The sequence below is a fragment of the Thunnus thynnus genome, chromosome 19 (assembly GCF_963924715.1).
Source record: "Thunnus thynnus chromosome 19, fThuThy2.1, whole genome shotgun sequence".
NCBI classification, from domain to species: Eukaryota; Metazoa; Chordata; class Actinopteri; order Scombriformes; family Scombridae; genus Thunnus; species Thunnus thynnus.
The window spans coordinates 21,184,385-21,205,855 of record NC_089535.1 but is presented as its reverse complement, the minus strand read 5'-3'; the positions used below and the strand labels follow the sequence as shown (position 1 = coordinate 21,205,855).

Below are 21,471 nucleotides of genomic sequence, written 5' to 3'. Positions count from 1 at the left end.
AGTGTTGCTAATAAAGTGGCCGGTGAGCGTATTTGGGCAAACAAATTTGTATTTAATGTAATTTCAAGGAGACGAGATTGTGGTATCACTGTGACAGCAGTGTGGAAGTTGTGTCTTATATCAGTACGATTATACTTCAAATAAGTAAGTCATGGTCAAAGAAGGTATTGGGTAGGTGAGAAATTCGATTACTGACTTGCTACATGTGTTTTATAGTGAACAGATTGCTACAGTGCAAATAAACAATTAGATTTCCTTTGCATTCATGTCTTCTAGTAACTAAGTAACTCTGTGGGTGTGTTGTGTTAAGCATGTTATTTACATACTCTGCTCTCACTGGACCATTGTCTTCTGACATGGCTGCCATATTAATGAAACAACGATGCTTGTCTGTTTCCACATGTTATTCTTCTTTTTAAAGTCCCAGTAGCTTGTTAAAGACACGTTGTAGAGAATTGGAAAGCCAGAGACCACTATGATTAGCTTTTCCTCAGTGTTGTTTGGAGTAAACAAGTCTGTGCTTACGTTTCTGCGGGAATCAAAATGTGCATGATTGGCTCTCGTCTGGTGGTCTCTTGCATTACTCACCGACCATTGCTAACAGCCAGTGATGATGCAGCCAAAAGAGACTGCACTTCACCCTCCAGTCTCTAAAGTAGGTGAGGATTTAGTCTGTGGAGCTCTCATACTGACTACCACCGATAGCAGCGGTATCCCTCTGTTGGTGGATATCCGTTTCCTGGCAGACAGAAAACTCCATGTAATGGCAGAGGAGCACCTCTCTGACTCACTAACTCTCAGCGCAGATGTAACAGTGGTTCAGCTTAAAATAACTGAAGAGATGTTCAAGTGGAGCTGTGTGTGCGTGTGTATGTACCTGTGTTTGCAACAGAGAGAGACAGAGAGGGAGGTTTTGGAGTGGTGGTGCAGTGTGTCATGAATATTTCCTCCCTGTAAGGGTAAAAAAGTAAATGTACACTCACTTCCCCCTTTATTAGGTACAGCTGCGTAATCTAATGGAATCCAATACAACATTCATTTTACCTTTTTAAAAAGCTCATTATATTTAGACTTTGTTGACACTGTAGGGGTCACTGTCAATTACACTATGCTTATTACTGAGGTCATAGTTAATGGTGATTGTTTTGTCAGCCCCACATACATACCTAAGTGATGTCACAGTCACAGGTTGTTATTTGTCAGCGATTGGTTGCCATCTGTCAAGAAGGTGAGTCATATCTAGTATTGTTTGAGGGCAGATGTCAGAGGTGCTAGAGTAGAGATATGGACGCATAAAAATGGTGTGCTGGTGTTTGGAGCAACTTTTCATTGAGACCGTGATGGACAATGAATGCTAACTTGTTCCCTGAGGTATTTAAGGTTTAGTTTCGGTCTGTCTCTATTTGTTAACTTAAATTAACTGAAACCATTGCCACGGTTGGCAACCCAAGGACAGGACAGGAGTGGGTTTGCCCCCAAACCACATGGCTGGTGCAAGCGATGCTGCAGGAGTAGAAGTAGAGCAACAGCTAAAAGCTGGTCAAGCTCCCTGGGGTGTAGGTAAAGCCTGATTCCTTTCTTCTTGTTGGAAACCAAAGGCATTCAGAGAAAATATAAACAAGCAACCAAACTCTTCAGCTGTTTGACATGAGTTCAGATTTTTTATTGTGCTTAATTATGTAAATCACTGAAATTTCAAGGCAAAAAATTAAGAACACACACAATCAAACAGACACAAGGAGAAAAAAAAAAACAACTTTCAGATGTTATGATCTGATTGCACAAATCTCTGCTTTGAAATGAGACACTGCTGGGACATAATTTTGTATTCTCAACCTGTGATTAAAGACAGATGCTTTTCTAATTGCTCAAACACGCACTAATGATGCTGATGTTTTTTACAGCTTAGCGATCCACTGCTTGTAATTATTGAAAACATGACCTCTCCACGTCCTTCACAGAGAATCGATGAATACAGTGTGGCATATTGGAAAGGGAACGTTAATGCTGTGGAGTGCAGGGAGGGTGGTGGAGAAGAAAAGAACATTGTGTGGTGTTGAATCATTGACATGGATTAACAGTTCAGTCTGGAGAAATATTTATGATGTAATTAAGACATACACATGATGAAAAGAGTAACATAGAACAATGTACAGGTTAAATTTGTTACTAAACATACACTTCTAGGTTCATGGAAATGATAATTCTGGAAAAAAAAAAATCTAATCTTACTACCTTATGCAATGTCATGTTTCAAAATATAAATTTGGAGGTGGGTGTGGCTTCAAAACACCTAGAAAATCCACTTATTGGTCACTGGTCCAATGGTACAGGTGTTTCACATCAGGACTAATCAAATGATTGTCTTTGTGTCTGTATGGTGTGTTAATTAGTTCTCCCATTGATACTTGAAGATGATCTTTAACTGAAGGCTTGTGTAAATATATGAATATTGCAGAGATCGGAGTGTGAAGATAATTTTTGCTCCAGCGCCTCCAACAAGCCTGTATTTGGTTAGCAGTGATTTTTATATAATGGAGAAAAATCCACTTAGAAAATCCAAAATAGAAAATCCCCTTTTTTACATAATATTCACACACATTAATTCAGCAGAGTTGCCAAACTTGCACAAAAATTGCTGTTACAAAGGGAGCAAGAGAGGAGATAATGGGACAGTGTTGGCTGACATGGGCATGGGTCAATGGGCAATGAATTATGGAAATGTGCATGTTGCGCATTTTTCTCCCTCCAAGACTTCCTCCCTGTCTTTTCTCTATCCAGAAGTGTCATCAAGAAACAATATCCTGCAATTATTCTGATAATAGACAGAACTTTTTTTTTTCTCAGAGACAACTACACAAGCACTTTGATACCCATTCACTACACCTTTATCTAAGTAAACCAGAAAAAAATGCTAATTTTGACATTAATTTAAAATGATAATGATGCAGTCTGAAGCTTTTTTGCTCGTACAACTACTACAGTATGTATGACACCATACCACTATGTGCACACTGCAGCTAATGTGTGGACGTTGCTCTTAGCAAGACAAAAAGAGAAGAAAACTAAATAGAAATAGCAAGAACACAAGACTGAAAACAATTACATGAAGGACAGTCAATATAATTGCCAATATGGTAGCAATTTAGAAAACAAAAAGCTGCTTTTGTTACCTTAAATCTTGACTAACCATTACACATTGTAGAGGCTCATTTAGAGTGAGATTGAGCTCTATTACGCAAGTGTGTTTCGGACAAGGCAGAGGTGAAGACAAAACTGCTCTCTGTAAATCGTTTTAAAGAATCATCTGTTCTGAAATAGGCAGGGTTGGGAGGGATACTTTAAAAATGCATTCAGATAAATTACTCATTACTTAAAAATGTAGTCAGAAACCTAATCCAAATATCACAATATTAAAGTAACGTAACTTGATTACTTCCTGTGACTTTTGGATTACCTCAATGTCAAATATGCAAATAAAGACAAAAGAAAAGAAATATCAATGAGATGATTTTTACTTAGGTGTATTCCGTAAGAGAACAGAAAAATGTAACCTTGGGGAGATGGGGAGATTTTCAAAGAAAAACTTGCTTTTCATTAAGCAAATTCAGGCAGTAGCCTATAGACCTACAATAAAAATGCACAGCACATGATGTGCATAACTGAGAACATTCTCAGGGAAAGCCATTGACCGAACAGCGCTTGGTCCACTGACTGTGTGAAGCTATCACAAGTTATACTGTATGTCACAGCAGGGGAAGATCCCCTGCTGGGTAATGGTGCCCACTCTACAAGAGCTTTGTCCTCCTCCACAGCTCCTCTCAGAGGAATGGCACTGGCAGATATACTGTATGTGTAGCGGCATCTTGAGCTTCACCGTGTCCTTTTATTAAATTCTATCTGCTTGATACATCTGAGTTTTATCTACCTCATTCAGTGCTGAACATGCTCGATGACCCTTGACACACTGACTGGGCATGTTACACACACACAGTCATCTCGGTGGAGAGCCGTTATGTGCACTACAAGCTGTCATATACTCAAGCTCTCTTGTAACTTATGTGTAAGAGTCTTTTGGACTGCCACAGTGTGTAATGACCGTCCCTACCTACTCTCCCAACATAGGTTCACTGTGTGAAGTGTGTGTACATGTCCCCGCTGTGCACACCTGCGTGTGCCATGTGTTATCATCCTCTACCCACACCATCGTGGATTAGTGAGTTATTTTTCCCTCTCGTTCCTGCTCTGCTTATGTTTAGGACTTTTACAGTGCATGGTAGTATATCGTTCTTTATTTTAAAAGGTATTTCAAAATTGTAATCCTGCCAATAATCCCTATTCTTACTAAATGTAACGATAATCTGATTACGTCTTTTTTTCTGTAACTTTAGTGGAATACAGTTAGCTTTTTTTGTATCGTAGTTATATAACGCTGTTCCATGTATTTCATTACTCCCCTGGAAGCCTGGAAACAGGAATGCAGTTGATGGAGACCATTTGATGACTTTGCTTTTTGCTTGTTTAAAAGAGAAAGGACATTATTACATTTTATAAAATGTTGCAGTCAGAATGCACAAGGGACAGACTGGCAGGTTTCTTAAAAAAAAAACAAAAAAAAACAGGATATGATATAAGATTAAAACAGGTGTTAATACAGAAAAAGTGCTGTGAACCATTCAGTTCACGTTGTAAGGAAGAATGATTATGTTTTATGAGTTCAAAGAGTAGTTTTACATTCCTCCCAGTCCTCCCAAAACATGCTTTTTCAAAAATTTTGTAAAATCTGTGTCAGATTGCTGCCAAAAGTAAAATCACAGCATTCTTGAATAAGACACAGATGTGGTTCATTGAGATTTCTGTCAAAAAGTTCCTCCCAGAGGAAGAACAGTACAAAGAAAGTGATCGCTGATTAGCTCACGTGATGATTGCATTATCAAAGTAGTAAACATTTCCTGATTATGAAATTATTTTTCTCAATACAACTACATTTCAAATCACAATATTATATATGAAGCAGGTATGAACAGGTACTGACCTGGCGAAACTCATAATTTAATAACTGTGCATAATATAAATAAATAATATAAATAAATAAATCTAGTAAAACCTGATAATGTAATAATCTGCCAATAATGTAATGTTATAGTGCGAAACGTTGCCAAAGGTTGCCATTTAAATGCAAACCACATACAGTTATTCCTTTATTCCTTTATGTGTATTTTAGGTATTTTATGCACTGAAATAATGTACACTGACCTCAAAAAAAGACCAAAGCCAAAAACATAAGCAAGATATTGACAAACCCACTTCAGCCTATGAATGCATAGATATTATAAACGTATCTTTCCTTATGAAACATTATTACCTAGTATTACAAAGACAAGATTATTATGAGAAAGCCCTGTTGCACTTCTAGCACAAACCTCAACCAATACAGCAATGCGCTCAACACAGGCAAATGTCATACAATGTGAAGATTTTTGAACAGTTTTTAATAAAGAAATACTGACAACTGAAATACAAAAAGAACTACTTCATTAAACATAGATAGTATGTATATCAGAAATCAAACATTCTTATTAACACAAGTTATATTCAAACTTCAAACATTTAAACAGATTTTATAAACCATGTCCTTGGAAGTGTGGACAGTGCCACTCTGCCATTGAAACCCACACATTGGTTGGAGGGGGGATTACAACTGAGGGTTTATCTGGACACTCAGCCGCGGCCCCTCATCTACAGGCAGCAGCTGGACCCTTCTCCATGAAAAATGAACTCATTTTACATTATTATATATGAAACAACCAATCAGATTTATTTACTTATTAATCAAAGGTGCCAGAACGCCCTTGTGGATCATTCCAGCCCTGTTACGTATTTCTGTAATCTGTGATTATACCCAACAACAGTATGCAGTTATGTAGCAATAAGGGTGTGTGAGAGCTTGTGCTAAAGTGATTAGTGTCATCTACTCATGGTAAATGAGAATATATCCCACAGTTGAAATCGTTGCATGTGTGTATGTGTGTAGGTGTACATGTTTGCTAAATGTCTGTGCATGTCTTTGTGTGTCAGAAATCTGACCCTCAATATGTTAATGACACCAATTAAAACAAATAAAACAGCTTTAATTACTGCTTCTACAATTATGCCTGCCTCTGCTGACCTGCCTGCTTGACCCCCCACAACACAAACACACACACCTACACACACACACACACACACACACACACACAAATGCAGGAAAGCAGACATGTATACATACACATGCACAAACAAGGCAAAGACACAGACATTAAGGGGATCCTATTATGCTCATTTACAGCTGTATATTTTTATTCCGAGGCTCCACTAGAGTAACTTTGCATGATTCACAGTTTAGAAACTCCTTACTTATCTTATACTGACCCTTTATGCAGCCCCTCAGTTCAGCCTCTGTCTCTTAACAGGCAATTTTAGCTCCTGTCTCTTTAAGGCCTCCTTTATGATCCCACTCTGCTCTGATTTGCCAGCTTCGGGAAGCCTAGCAAGGGGCAGCACGAATCAGAGGTGTGTTAAGTTACTGCAGATGAAAACCCAACATTTCCTGCTTTTGCTGCTTCATATTAAAAGCTTTTAAATGACAAAATAATGGGACTTTGTTATAAATTTATAGGAAATTAAATGTGTTAAACACCACAATTAGCAGAGCTTCGTTAGAAGTACTAAAAAACCGTTGACACAACAACATATGGTGATGTTTGGAGCTCTTTGCTCAGCGAAATGATGCAGGGAGGAATAGTACGAGCAGAAACAGCCATAGTGATGATTATATTTGATAAAGAGCTGCAGACGACCAGCACACATCCAACAGGTAAACAGCTTATTTTACTTTGAAGTGTTGTGTAATCAAAAAACCCTCACAGTGTGACAGCTGGGGGCCGATGTAGTGATTTGTGCTGGTCTTTGCAGTCAACAACAGAGCATTTTGCATGTTTAGCTCTTAGCTTAGACATATTGTGTTTGCTACCGGTCCGGTTGCTTGCAAAAATAACAACTGTGGACGGAGAAACAAAGATGCGGGGGCAGTTACAATTTCATGAAGCCCCAATTGACGTAAGAGGGGGTATCAAATTTGAATGGCTTGAATCACATAAGTTCAGAGCAAGCCAGCCCATACCAAACTGACTGGGTGCTCTTATTCCACAATTCATGTGTTAGCAGGTACATCAGAGACCCAAAAAGTGATTGAGACTGAAAAAGTGAGTTTTTTGTAGTATGGCCCCTTTAATGTACACACATTTCACAAATAGACACAGACATGTGCACACACACACACACACACACAGACATATATGAAATGACCACAACCTCTTAACACAGCAGTACATGGTGGTGGCACATAATGTGTTAAGATTATGTGCCGGTACCACGGAAACAATACCAATGGAAAGTCAATTAGGATCCTTTGTCGTGGTGGACACATGAATGTCCTGTTTCAACAACATCACGCAGTGGGTGGTGGTTATGTTGTTTTCTAGTCTAGAAAACTTTATTTTATTGTTATTTTTATCATCATTTGACTGAATTTATTATAGTGCCATAGCTATGATTTTTTGTTCTCTAAAAGCATTGTATTGTGTGTCATTTTGATTTAATGAGGTAGGTTCGAAGGAATGCCAGAGCTTCAGCTGTGTCAAATAGAGTGTTCCCTTTACTTACGTTATTAAAAGGCAATTATGTTCCTATTTTATCCTTTTCCCCCTAATAACAATTTATGAGACACTTTGAGCATTAGTCCCATTGGAGAACCGAGGGTGGGACCAACTGTCCAAACTGAAGTATTTTCACACTGTCAATTCCCCCCAAAAAAACTCCAGGGTTGTGTGAATAGCCTCTTCATTCCTGTCAGAAGCCTACTGGATATGCCTCTATGCCTAGGTATCTTGACAGCCTGGTTCCTTCCCTTAATGATAATTAAAGTGATCATAATGCCTTATACATTGATACTGATGTTTCTAATTTGATATCATAGCCTATGGCATTTTATTGTTTACTGGTCACAGTACAGGCAAAGCAGGGTAATAAAGTTCATAATAACATATAATAAAAGTCCATGTACAAATCATTCATTCATACTGCTGGTTTTTGTTTATTTGCACACAATTAGAATTAGACATACATTTGTATCCTAATTGCACATATTGTGTTGCAGATGTTTACAAAACAGGTTTGTCAGTTTTGGATAGCGGGGAAGCTCTTCAATATCCATGAACCTCAGCTACTGTTGCTATGGAGAAAAAGCCAGTCCATAATGTGGAAACTTATTTTTCACTTTTACAGTGAAATTGTCTGTAGCATGGCATATGAATACGGAGGACACGTTTCAACCTAGAAATCCTCATATGTCACAACTGAGGTTATCCTTTTAACCTGTGTTGTGTGTGTATGTGTTTTTCTTTCATTTCTTGGCAGTGGCAGAGTGTGGGATGACATCTGTGGGATACAAACTGGAGTTCACATTTATATTTCTGTTCTGGTGGTTCATGCAGGCCAAACAGTAGTTTATGTGTCTTCCTTTAGTTTGTCACCTGTGTTCTCACCTATTATATACAATTACATTAATTGCACAGTTCCTTTCATATTTCAAGAATGTTTTGTTTGTTTTGTTTTAATAAATTGAAGAATAAATGTTCACAAACTCTCATGGTTTCATTTCGTGTACTTTTGTTTTCTCAAAATTTCATATAGATTTGAACAAGAATTCAAAAAAGTCCAATTGAAAAGTAGAAATAGTACTTATTTAGGTTTGTACTTTATTTACACAAAAAGATTTCAATAACAAAGTTCATGCACAAATCAGTCATTCATACTGCTTGCTTTTGTTTATTTCAGTTACACAAAGAGACAAATCATATTTAAATATGCTGTAAGAAACAAGCTGTAAGAAGTGCATTTGAATCTTAATTGTAAATATTGTGTTCCAGATGTTTATTAAAGAGTCTCCCCACAACTGAAGGTCCTCTGCCAATAAAGTGATGACAGCTAGTTAAGTTGTTTATAATTTGTTGTTTATAGCCTGTGTGCTCTGTGAGGTCACCTTTAATTATCATCAAGGGAAGAAACCAGGCAGCTTTGCAGCCTGGACATATAAGCATATCCAGTAGGCTTCTGACATGAATGCATGGGCTATTTACACAACCCTAGAAATTTTTTGGATCATTATGATTCTTGGCTTTGGGATTATGTGACAGCATGACATAACTCATTCAACCCTGTCTTCATCCCGTTTGTGTGGCCATGGTATAAGATTTGATGCAATGTAGTGCAAATGCAGGTTAAAGTTAGGAAGAGCATTGTGTTGTGGGTTGACTTGACAAGTTCCACTCCTGTTTTGGGTTGTCTGCCGTCAATGGGCTTCATTCCATTTCAAATTGCTGCCAATCAGCTGCAATCACAACTATCCAAATCCAAACAGCACTATTGCTGTTAACAAAAGGCATTTTATTGCCTGTGATTGTAAAATGGGAAGTTGCTAATTTAATTTTATATTTCCACAAATATGTGGCTGAAGATAATATGAAATCATCTTTCTTAAAACATCAATTAACATTGAGCCACATCATCCAATAAAACACTCCAACATTGTGTGTGTTTGTGTGTGTGTGTTTGTGAAGGGGAGGACTCCATGAAGCAGGTGCATGCAAAATCTTAATCAGTTTGGAATAAATTCTGTAATTACAGTTTTGTAACGGGTAATGCAAAGCCTTCTGGCTTCTTCTCCATAGCAATGGTGGCTGAGGATCATGGGTAATGTAGCCTTCCACTAACTGACAAAAAAAGTTGATCTCTCAGAATGGAAGAAATAATTAAAACCTATCGTATTGTTGATTTATCAAGTAGACTGTTGTGTTTAGAAATGTTGAGGATATCATATCATTAAAAGAAAACCTTAACATGGAAATTGACAGCGAAGAAAAAAAGCATCTCATAGCACCACGGTCAGGTTAACGTTGGAGTCAATGGACAGCTGGAGCAGTTGCTCTGGGCATCTATGAAAGCACAGTGATTATGGGTAGCTCGGCTGCATGGCAAAAGAAACTATCTCTGAAATGGTTGGTGTGAGCTGATCTGCGGGCTGAGCATCACGGTCTACCCAGTGTGTTATTTAAAAGTTCTTTTGGTATTTCAGGTGGCTTTCAGGTGATCTAAAAGATATTTCCTGAGCCACTGAGGTGGGCACAAAACAGACTGATTCTCAATCATTCATCCTGCTTTTATCTGCTTTCATTGTCTTCTGACAGGTTTCGAAACTAAAGAAATGTCAACCCTCAGTCCAAATTGTGCTCATAATATCAACAAGGCAACAATGTGAAATCATCATGTCCTTCCAGACAGTATATCCATATTAACACCCCCAAAGTCAACAACTTGATGTTGCTGAAGAAGGAAGCAGTGCAGGTGAGTTGCTGTTTTCTATAAGATTCAACATGCTGCCATGAGGACTATATGTGCAAGATAAGATGATAGTATCCAACATCAACAGCTCCCAGAAAAATTCAATGTCTAAGTCTATGGTTAACAATTGTGTTGTACTATACGTGTCACAGTGCATGAATAATGATTGTGTTACCAATTAAAAACACATCTTTTTAAATATACTGTACCTACAACTCACTTCTTCACAACTATAAAAATGCATTATGGGAGATTGGGGACAAATAACAAATAACTGAATATAAATACAACATGGATATGTAAATGCATTTCAACAACCTTACGTAAACAACATAGCTGACGATGTCATCATAAACAAAACAAAATCGACATATACTTCATATGCTAATCATCCTCCCACTCACCATCTTTTCATCTATTCCTTCTAACTACAATGAACTCTCATCTCTTCTTATCGCCTCTGTTTTTATGCTTTTTTTCACTCATTTCACTCCGAGCCGTGTTTTCACTCCTCAACCACCTGCATCCACTTCACTGTTCCTCAACTCATCTCTGTAAAAAACAACGCTTATGTTAAGTATCAAAGTTAAGCCCTGACCTACACAAGGTCAAAGCATTTCATTTTCTGCTCAGCATGTCCCAGTGAGCCACATTATGTACAATAGTGCCATATAGTATAATATATATACACCTTGCAACCAAGCCTCTGCATGGTTTTCTAATTAAATGGAATACTATTATTTCCCCTTTCTAGTTCAACTTCTCAAGGATTATCCATCATCCTCTTCAAGTCTATTTTTTCTCTCTCTTATGCCTCTTCAGAATATACCGTTGAATAATCTCTTATTCTGTTATACTTGACTCATGTTGTCCTATTTTTAGAAGAAATATTGCTCTTAAAGCTTCACTATCTCTTTCAAAGGTGACAAAAACAAATGAACCCTAAAAAACAATTTAATACTCTGTATGACAGCATAGGAGTGCCTGACCGTCATTGTAATGCTGACTTAAAGTTATTATTGTATACTGCAGCAAGAAAGTGTGGTTTTGTTGGTTTGAGTAGCATTGTTTTTGCATATGTATAATCAGGACTACCTTCTTGCACTCAGTGTTCTAGTGGTGGTGCTCTTCTATTTGATTTGGTAATGTATAGGGATATGCAGAGGGCCCAGTATTTGTACTTGCATCTGTATTTGTTGAGGCAGCAAAATTATTTGTATATGCTTAAAAATCCTGTTTTTGTTTTTATTACTCTTTTGATTTTAGAAAACTTAAGTGTTACAATAAGTGCTCATGAAGTGTTCACTTGGGAGCACTTTGCATGTGTCAATAGGTCAGCTTTATCTCTGGGGAACACCTCCAACAACTCCTGAAGTGATGTCCAAATTAGGAAATGTGCATCATGTAGCAGGTGGATGTGACTCCCCTCGTTGAGACCTGCTGATAGACGTAACAGCGGAGCAGAGGAGAGAGACTGAGATAGTGATGCAACCGGCCTGTGTGCTGGTATTTGACACAGGTTTTTTTTCTTCCTGAAAACAAATAATTTTTAAAATATTTGTATGAAACAAATACTCATAAAAAACTCACTATTTGTGCTTTGCAGAATAATGTATTCAGGCACATTCCTAGTAATGAATGCCTGCCTTGGTGATCTCCCTGCATAATTTCTTGTTTTGCACTCCGCTTGGTTCACAATAAGGGCGTTTTCAAACATAAAGTTTGCTTGCTCTGGTCCGAATCAGTGGATGAGTTGGTGTGTTTTCCCCTTGGTTCAATTTCTTTGTATACAGACAAAAATCCAAGCTAAACAAACATCACTACAAGCCATGTGACAACGTTCACTCACTCACAAAAAGCTAGTGACCTTCTTCAGTGACAAAGGAACATGTCACCCAGTGCAATAATGTGGCTCATTGATGTGTTTTAATACAATATATAAGGCTTTGGATACACACATAATACTTGTGTAACTAAGTAGATTAGTTAATTATTGGTTTGGCTCTGCACATGAAATTTGTTGACAATAAAAAAATAAAAAATATGTAGAAAATTGCCAGCCAAATCCTTTAAGGTTTGCAAACAGCATTAGCATATGCAATAATGCAATAGTCTTCAGTACACAAACACAAAAGCACACACATATTAAAACTCCTGGGTCCAGTAAATTTCATCTGGAATCCTTAATCCAGTATTGAATTATAATAAATGAATTAGAAGGATAGACCATTTTAAAGAAACAGCTAGATACTTTACTTCACAATGCATGATTTTAAACTGATGCAGTCGTTTTAAAGAAGTTGTCAGTGACAACACTTTTATCAGTGATAGTGACACATAATAAAAGATCACAGACAGAGTTTGAGGCAACAGGTTTTTAACTTTGTTGCTACATGACAAAGTACTTGATCATGAAGGTTGACAATTTTGCCTCACTGCTTTTAAAAAGCTCCTTTTTACTTTCTGCTTCTGCACTACAATGTGACACATGCTTTTTCAGTTTGGTCCACCTTAACTTTCAGTGCATGGAAAATCCTTGCTAGTAGTGTTGATGAAGGCCAAAATGGAGAAAGAAAGATACATTTTCAACTTCTGCGTAAGTGTGGACATGGGCCATGGGAAATATGAGACCGATAAGCCATTGTTTAATTCCATATTCATAGTTCTCCCTCCTTTATTTTAATCATAACGAATGCTTTCTGTCTTTGTCTGTCTCTCCCTCCATCTCCAGACTCTTCCTTTGGCCCATTTGTCCCTCAGCTGGTGATACCAATTACTTCTCCTCCCTTGCAAGACAAGCTTCTTTTTTAATACTTGCTCTCTCTATCTGCATATCTTCTCTGTCTTTCATTGTTTCTTCTACACTCTCTCCCTCTAATCCTCATTTACATCCTCATCCTTCAGCGCCATCCTTCCAGCACCCCCCACTCTGTGCAGCTCCTGAGTTGCTCACAGAGTTGTTTTCCCCTGTGTTGGAGAGGCGCCATATTCTCTCCGTCCCAAACCCGCAGCCATTAATTCTGCTAATGACAGATAAATGAAGCATGGAGATGAGGAGGCTAGTGCAAAGCTTTGCACACACAGAGAGACACAAACAAGAAAGCACAACCAAGCACAGGCATGTACAAGCACACACATGCAGACACACAGAGATCACACTCTCTTAGCCGCTAATTGACTTTGATTGAAGACTGTCCTCTCAAAATCTTTTTTTTTTTTTTCCCTCTCACCCATGTCAGGGTGAAAGGCACATCTAACACCGTACAGAGTGCGCTGCCTGTGTATGTTGTCATAGAGAGAATGGGAGACTGATGAGAGACGTTCTCAAGTTTGGGTTTACAGTTACTTCATAAGAGGATTATCCGACATCCAGGGAATAGAGAATCTAACCCGTGTTTTGATTAAGCTCGGTACAAGGAGAGAGAGAGCAGCTGAAAAACAGCACACACTGTTGCAGCATCCTGGAACTATGATTGAGAAGAGTGCAAGAAAAATAAAGGAGACAAGAGAGCAGAACTCAGTAAAATATGGAAAAGGAAACAAAGTGAGACTATAAAACAAATATTTGAAATAGAAAACAACAGAAAATTGTGAACAGTAATTTTCCAGATGGTGTATGTGTCTCTTAAAACAGCAGGATTAAAAAATTATAACTGTTTACTCTCTTTTTAAGCCTTTAAGGGAATCATTTATATTCTAACAGCCTTATTCGCACAGATGTTAGTTCTCCAAATATCTTGTTTAAAAAGAAATATACATTATTTAACATTCACAGCTCACATAAATCAAACATTACTTTTATTTTCCGTCTCATTACCATACCTTACATTACTGAAGTACATTATAGCGCTGAGTGTTTTCCATCTAATGGGGATTTCATTGTCTGCGTGTTCTTAATTGGGCTAATGACTGTTTCACCAAAGCAGATGAATAGGTCAACACTCCACTTTGACTTTAAAACTCTGCATGGCAATTTCAAACAGCCGCCTAGCTAACTGTGAAATATATTCAGCCCGTAGATTATCATTTTAATTAATCTTGCTTACTTGGTCGTGTAATTTAAACATTTGCTGGGTTTGCTGGCTGGAGAGAAGGAGGAGGGAGATAGAGGATGGTGGGAGGCGGGGTGTGACAGGGAGAAAAAGGAGAGAAACTATGTGTCAGTGAGTCTGTGTGTGTATACAGGTTGGCAACTATGTATGCAAATTAGTATCACCTTCACAGAAATAATGCGACTCTCTACCTTATTAAGCCTGAGTATGCCAAAGAATTGAAAAACAACAAGCTTTGATGGGTAAATGGCTAAACTGAGGATGTAATAGGATAACAGTAAACAGTCTGGACAGTTTACAGTAACAGAAGAGAACTGGTTTGGCTCTCCTGCTACTGAAAATAATCAACCTTATTTCCAGGTGAGAACGCTGATGTTTGACGATTCCGCAGAACCCCAGATCATGTTCAACCCTTCAACCTCAACCTCATTTTTAAGCCCAATGAGAGTGTTTTTTTTTTATAATACTATTCTTTCTACAATATCTGTCCATCAAACTAGAGCTTTGTTAAAGTTACGGAAAGATTGTGCTTACAGTTAATAAAAACTTCAGGCCTGTGACAGGATGTGTATACTAGGATAGGATGTCTCCTGCATGACAGTCAGATATGCTGTACATCTATCCAACACCCCAACATTGATTTCCACCTAACTACACATACCTTAGGGCACACTACTTCCTGCATTGGCACTGACCTTTGACGTAAAGCCTGAGGTATATGGACATAATTCCTAGGATACTTAGCTGAAATATCCAGTTCAGATAGAAGTGTCATGGCCCTTTCACACCACTGGAACTTATCTTGTAACCCAGGAATCCTTTTAGGAGCTTTACCTGAGTTTTACCGCAGTAACCTGGTTTCAGTTTTGCTCCCAAGATAATATTTCCAGGTTGTCCAGCAACTATAAGGATGGAGTTTGGAGAGCTGAATTACCGACTGCTCAAACATAAGTCTCTGGACTGTATATTAAATGTCTATATGTGGTATATACTAGCATTCACTTCATTTGACTGTCAACTAGCAGTGGTTATCGCTACAGCACCAATATTATGAGTTGGGATACAGATTTCTTTTGCATGGGCAACTCTGTAAAAAAGATCAAGAGATAGGGAGCAAATTTAATGCAATTTACTAATATTTGAATACAGTTAATTTACTAAAGCAAAAAATAACAGATCACTTCTTTCAGACAGGCATCTAGTCTTTCTGGTGATTAAAGTCTCCCTCTCATCTTTTTTCCAACATCCATTCAAACATTAAAATCAACAACATCATGACCCTGTGATTGTGTCTTATTGTGTGCACCTGAAAAGAGGCTGCTGGGTTTAGTTCATGGGACTATTTTCTCAAAATCACCATCATTGATTGCTGTGTTGAACTGGAGAACCGATACTTCCTATTTACATCCCTCTCCTTGTGTGTTTTCAACAGGTAACAAACGTTGTGTTCCAAAGAAGTGACTTGAAAGCAAAGGTGATTAAGTGAAAATTAACAATCTATATGTGAGCCCCACTGTCCATCTAGCTTGTTTTTTTGTCCTTTTGCAACAAACACTATCTCTACTGCATTCAGTATTTATCTATCAGGTATCAAGAAGATTCATGAGTTGTAAGATCTGTGATCCAAAGTTTTCGCTAACATCCTTTTATATCATGGTCCTGACATGTTTTGAAAGCCTGCCCTGAGTTCTTTGTTTTTTTTGTCTGAGTTTTGAAAAGGCCAATTACACAACCTGGGCCTATTGGGTGCTATGTCACCCTGAAGCTGCAAATATCATGTTTGTCCTCTCAAAATTATAGACCACGACAACCCTCCCCATTGGGTTCTGTCACTTTTTGTAATTGTTGTTTTCACCTTCACAGAAGGGGTAAGATAGAAAAGTGAACACATTTGTTTTCCATTGCTGGGTAGGTACAACCATTGGAATAGGTCTACCCTTCACTGTATTGACATATACTGTACAACTTAATGAAATATGCCAGATGAATTGTATGTATGATAAACATGCCCATATTTTACCATTAATGGTGCGGTGCATAGGATTTAGTGGCAAAACGTGAAAAGCCCTCTCTGGAGCCCGTGTTTGGTTTGTCCGTTCTGGGCTACTGTAGAAACATGGCGGAGCAACATGACAGGCTCTGTGGAAGAGGACCCGCTCCCTGTGTAGATATAAAGGGCTCATTCTAACATAACGAAAACATGATTGTTATTTTCAGGTGATTATACACTAATGAAAACATATATTCATAAGTTTATGAATATTCTTCTAGATGCCACTTAATTCTACACACTGCACCTTTAAGGCTGGTTGACACACAAACCAACACACTGGTGGATATATACATATATATGTGTGTGTGTGTGTGTGTGTGTGTGTGTGTGTGTGTGTGTGTGTGTATGTGTATACTTTTTTCATGGGGCTTTGATCAACTCATGCACTCTGCATCCTGCTGTGGCTGATGCTGCTGTCTGACAGGGATCACATTCCAGCTGGAATTCATTAAGTGGGGTGCAGACTGTGACTCCTGACATATTGTATCCAGCCACTGCTGGGTACCTTATTTAAAGTCAACCTCTCAAAAATCTGTTTTGCTTCTTGTTCCTACAGTTTGTTTAAGCTTTTTTGCACTGTGCAGAATGATGTATGTGCAGAGTTTGACACTGAAAAGCTGTTTTCACATTCATCTCTCACTCCAAGACTGCTTTGAATGCACTGACTGGGCCATGTTCAGGGAGGCAGCCACTGACAATCACTGAATCTGTGTCCGGATACATGAGCAAGTGCATAGATGATGTTTGTGTCACCAAGATCATCACTACCCATACCAACCAGAAATCCTGGATGACCACGGTGGTGTGTGCGATGTTGAGAGCATGAAATGTTGCCTTCAAATCCAGTGACATTGTGGCCCTCAGATCAGCAAGAGCCATCCTGAACAGAGTCATCAGAGTAGCAAAGAGTGCAAATGTTCAGAAAATCCAGAGTCACTTTCATGACTCTAGGGACACCAGATACGTGTGGCAGGGAATCCAAACTATCACAGACTCGAAGACTGCTCCTCCACCCTGCAATGACAACAGACTTCTCAAATTAACTCAGTAAGTATTTTGGACAGTTCGAGGCACTCAACGACACACCTGGGAGGAAAGCCACCTCTCATATGATGACCAGACAGGTACTCAGTCTTGAACTAGCTGATGTCCAAAGGACCATGAGGAGAGTCAACTCACGGAAGGCCGCAGGTCCTGACAATATACTGATCCTTGTGCTCAGAGAATGTGCTGACCAACTGGCACATGTCCTGACAGATATTTCCAACAACTCACTGAGCCAGGCTGTCGTCCCATCAGGCTTCAAGACCACCACCATCATACCAGTGCCAAAAAAATCTACAATTACATGTCTCAACAACTACCACCACGTAGCACTCACTCCCATTGAGAGGTTGGTCAAGGACCACATAATATCCAGACTCCCCTCAGCACTTGACCTGTTCAAGTTTGCGTACCACCCTGCTCCATTGAAGATGCCATATCCTCTGTACTCCACCTGAGCAGAGGAAAACTGAGTGATGAGGACAGCTGAGAAAATCATCGAGACTTCAGTCCCATCCATTCTGGACACATCACACAAACGCTGCTTAACCGAGGCCACCAACATTGCTGGGGACCCCACTCATCCCTATCATGGACTGTTTGTCCTTCTACCCTCCGGCAAGAGGTACTGTGGCATACGATGCAGAACTGCCAGTTCTGCACGCACACACACATTTTAATGTGGTAATTAAACATTTTTGTGGAAAAACCACATCAGACATATTATTGAGAGTATTTTTATATATCTTAATACATGTCTTGAGAGGATCTTTAAATTATTACATATAAAATACTTTTTTTTTAGTTTGTTCGTTTGCTGTTTTTATGCTGGAATGAATGTCCCTTCTCAAATTAAAGTTATAGTGGTCACAAACATACCCCCTGCCCAAAAAACAAGCCTGAATAACAAGAAAAGGCAACAATCAATACTTGCTGAATGAGAAGTCAGTCCCACCCTCTCTCATGAATGCAGCTTACAGATGTCAGAGAGCAGCTAGTGTCAGTAATTTAAAGAGGATGCTTGTTCAGTTTTAGCCTACTGCTTTTGGACCACCTGGGTCACAGCGCTGCAGGAATGTGACAGTAACTGAAAAGATTAGCATGGATTCAGTTACACTTCATATTTGATCCATATTTTGACTCCATTTGATCATGGCCATAATAGGTTCAAATCTTAAAGTGCTCACATTTTCTAAGCACGAACATTAGTAGACACATTAGTAGTCATTGGTACCTCCTACATATTGAACTTTTTGCTGTTTGAACAATAATTTGTGTTTGTCCGTCCAATCCACCCCAATACTGACCTTCATTATAGCTGGAGCCAAACTGTTCCCACCCGGCTAACTACCAGTCTGTTAATTGGCCATGGTTTTCATGTAATTACACAAAAAGTAGATAATGATGATAGATAAACTGGAGCCCTTGATTTATTGTTTTAGGTTTTGCTCACAAGTTCACAACATGTAGAATGGGAGATATTTTTGTGATTTCATTGGCTGCCTATGGTTCATGCATTTAAGAGAGAAAAAATCATCTTATGAAATATGGATTGATACAATTTTAGAAATACAACCATATCTATTCTTGAGATGCACAAATGATGCTCCAATGCTCCAAAAGTGTGGTCTAGATTGTTCTTAAGGCTTTCTTCTTCACTGTTTCACTCAATGAACCCCACTACATCTGCAGGTTCTACAGAACAGGGACTCCATTCCCAAAAGCATCTTAAGGCTAAGATTATTATAAAATCCATCATACCTACCTTCTTAAGCTTAAGATGTGTTTCCAAAAAGCTGAAGACGCTCTTAGAAATGATCGTAGATTAACAATTGACTCCTACCCAAAGTGAGTGATGCTGATGTTTAAATTAGAAAGTAAAACCAGACCAACAATCACACAAAATTCAGTTCAACAACTGATCTGCCAGACTGTGTCATCATAGTCCTCCTCTCCCTCTTCTTGCATCATATATACATCTCTTCCTGCTGAAATGCTGCTTTTCTGGTGGTAGATTTTCAGGTTTCATGTCCTCTCTTTTCTGTCTATTTATGGTGTGTATGTTTGCCTCACACTTACATACAGCTAGTCTGAAATGCAGAAATGATGCCAGAATGATGCATATTCGTGAAACTTATAGAAACCGCCACTGCTTCATTAGTGTTAATATGATCTTCAGAGTAATGTTTGCCTCCAGCAGCAGCTAAATCAATCAAAGTCTGCTTTCTTAAACCAGCTTCCACCCAGGAAAACGAACATAAAGTTAACTGCACATACTGAATACTGAATTTCAAGTATAAAACTTTGTGTAGTTTACTACATTTATGCTTTGTGATGTGTGTGTATTTAAAATAAACAGCGCAGCTTACAGACTTTAAAATTTATTCAGCATCACCTTCAGCACCATGGACAGCTTGGTAAGCCACTCTTAATAATGGCATGCGGGTGCACTCGCTTCTAAGTACTGTTGAAATTTATCTTAACTTCTAAGATTGATTGTTATTGGGAAACGAGGCCAAGAACAGTTTGCTCTGAGCTACAGATACAACATTAGCTGTAAAATAACCTAGGATTGATCTTGGTAACCTGGCTCATCTTATATATAAGTAAAATGATATGCTTCATTAAATGACTTTGTAGCTGGTTGTAGTTTTGTAGGTTATTTCAAGGCATTGTGTAACTCCAGCACCCTTTATTAAGTCATACATCTATGGAGGACAGGTGTGATTACAAAAAGGCCAGTTCACTTGTTATTACTTAATCATTTAAAATCATATTTTCTCTAATACCTTTTCAGTCAGTAAATCATTCTTTCTTTGTTTAATCCCCATATTGATAACTTTTATGCCACAGAGTAATACAAAATAGAAACGGTTCAGCAGACAGCCTCTTTTTTCGAAGTTGGCGCTAATGATTATCACTTAAAAATTCTGTTTCACCACCCTGACAGGATTTTAAAAATTCACTTGCATTAATAACTCTGTGTATATCTACTTTCTTGTAATAATGGGTTGCCAACTTGGACTGCTGCAGACCTCTATTGAAAAAGAGACATTTTATCTCAGGGGGCTACCCCGGCTGAATAGAGATGGAATTAAAATGAAATTTACTGTGCGATCCATTATGGGGAAGGCTTGTGAGCCAGACAATCTTGCAAGTAGAGCACGTCCAGGCCCCGGTCTGATAGGAGACTTGGGATACGGCCACATTGGGTCAGTCGGCTTAAAGGCCGGGCAAATTCTCCTCTGCATTTTTCAATTTTCATGATTTCCCCGCTCACTCTGCTTTTGACAGACATTGGATTAACCTCAGTAATTTGAAGTTATATAGATATATTTCAGTGAATGGTACAGCTCAGTGCCAGCTGTCAGAATGTCTCTTCGTCTGCATACTGTTAGTGTTGTCACAGATACTGCAACTTATTGCTTGTCCAAAACTATTCAACTATTTCTTTTAAGAAACATTAACTCTGAAAAGCATATTAGGTTTCGTGTGCACACTGTGAAGATTATGCTACTCCACAATGAAATAACATTTCAATGCCATACTTCTGTCTGTTTCTATTTGTAAAGTTTCAGCAACAGCAAAGCCTGTTTTCCTCGCTCTTCTTTTTTTTAAGAATTAAATAAAGATGTGACAGAAATAATCTTTCCCACATGTACATGCAAGTCTGTGATATGCGCCCTCAAGAAAGTCAAACATGAAAAGTGTACTTCTGCACACTAGCATAAAAGAAAATCCGCAAGGTCAAATGTAAGAAAAATCTAGGACAATGGTCAAAGAAGTGTAAGGTTCTCTCATGTTTCAGTTTTTTTAAGATCTTCTTCAGGGTGTCAAAGGTTTTCTAGTCTCTGAGACATGACTAAGATCATTGTCCTTTAT

General features: G+C 38.4%; 1 long non-coding RNA gene across 5 annotated transcripts in view; it reads left to right on the top strand.

Annotated features, from left to right (window-relative positions):
* Window positions 1–21,219, top strand: part of LOC137170826 (uncharacterized) — a 103,346-nt gene extending 82,127 nt beyond the window's left edge. For 3 of the 5 annotated variants that reach the window (XR_010924673.1, XR_010924675.1, XR_010924672.1), the window contains 2 exons: window positions 10,287–10,443; window positions 15,925–21,219. This is a non-coding gene — a long non-coding RNA (uncharacterized lncRNA). The other 2 variants (XR_010924674.1, XR_010924676.1) reach the window with 2 other exon arrangements.
* The last annotated feature ends 252 nt before the right edge of the window (window positions 21,220–21,471 follow it).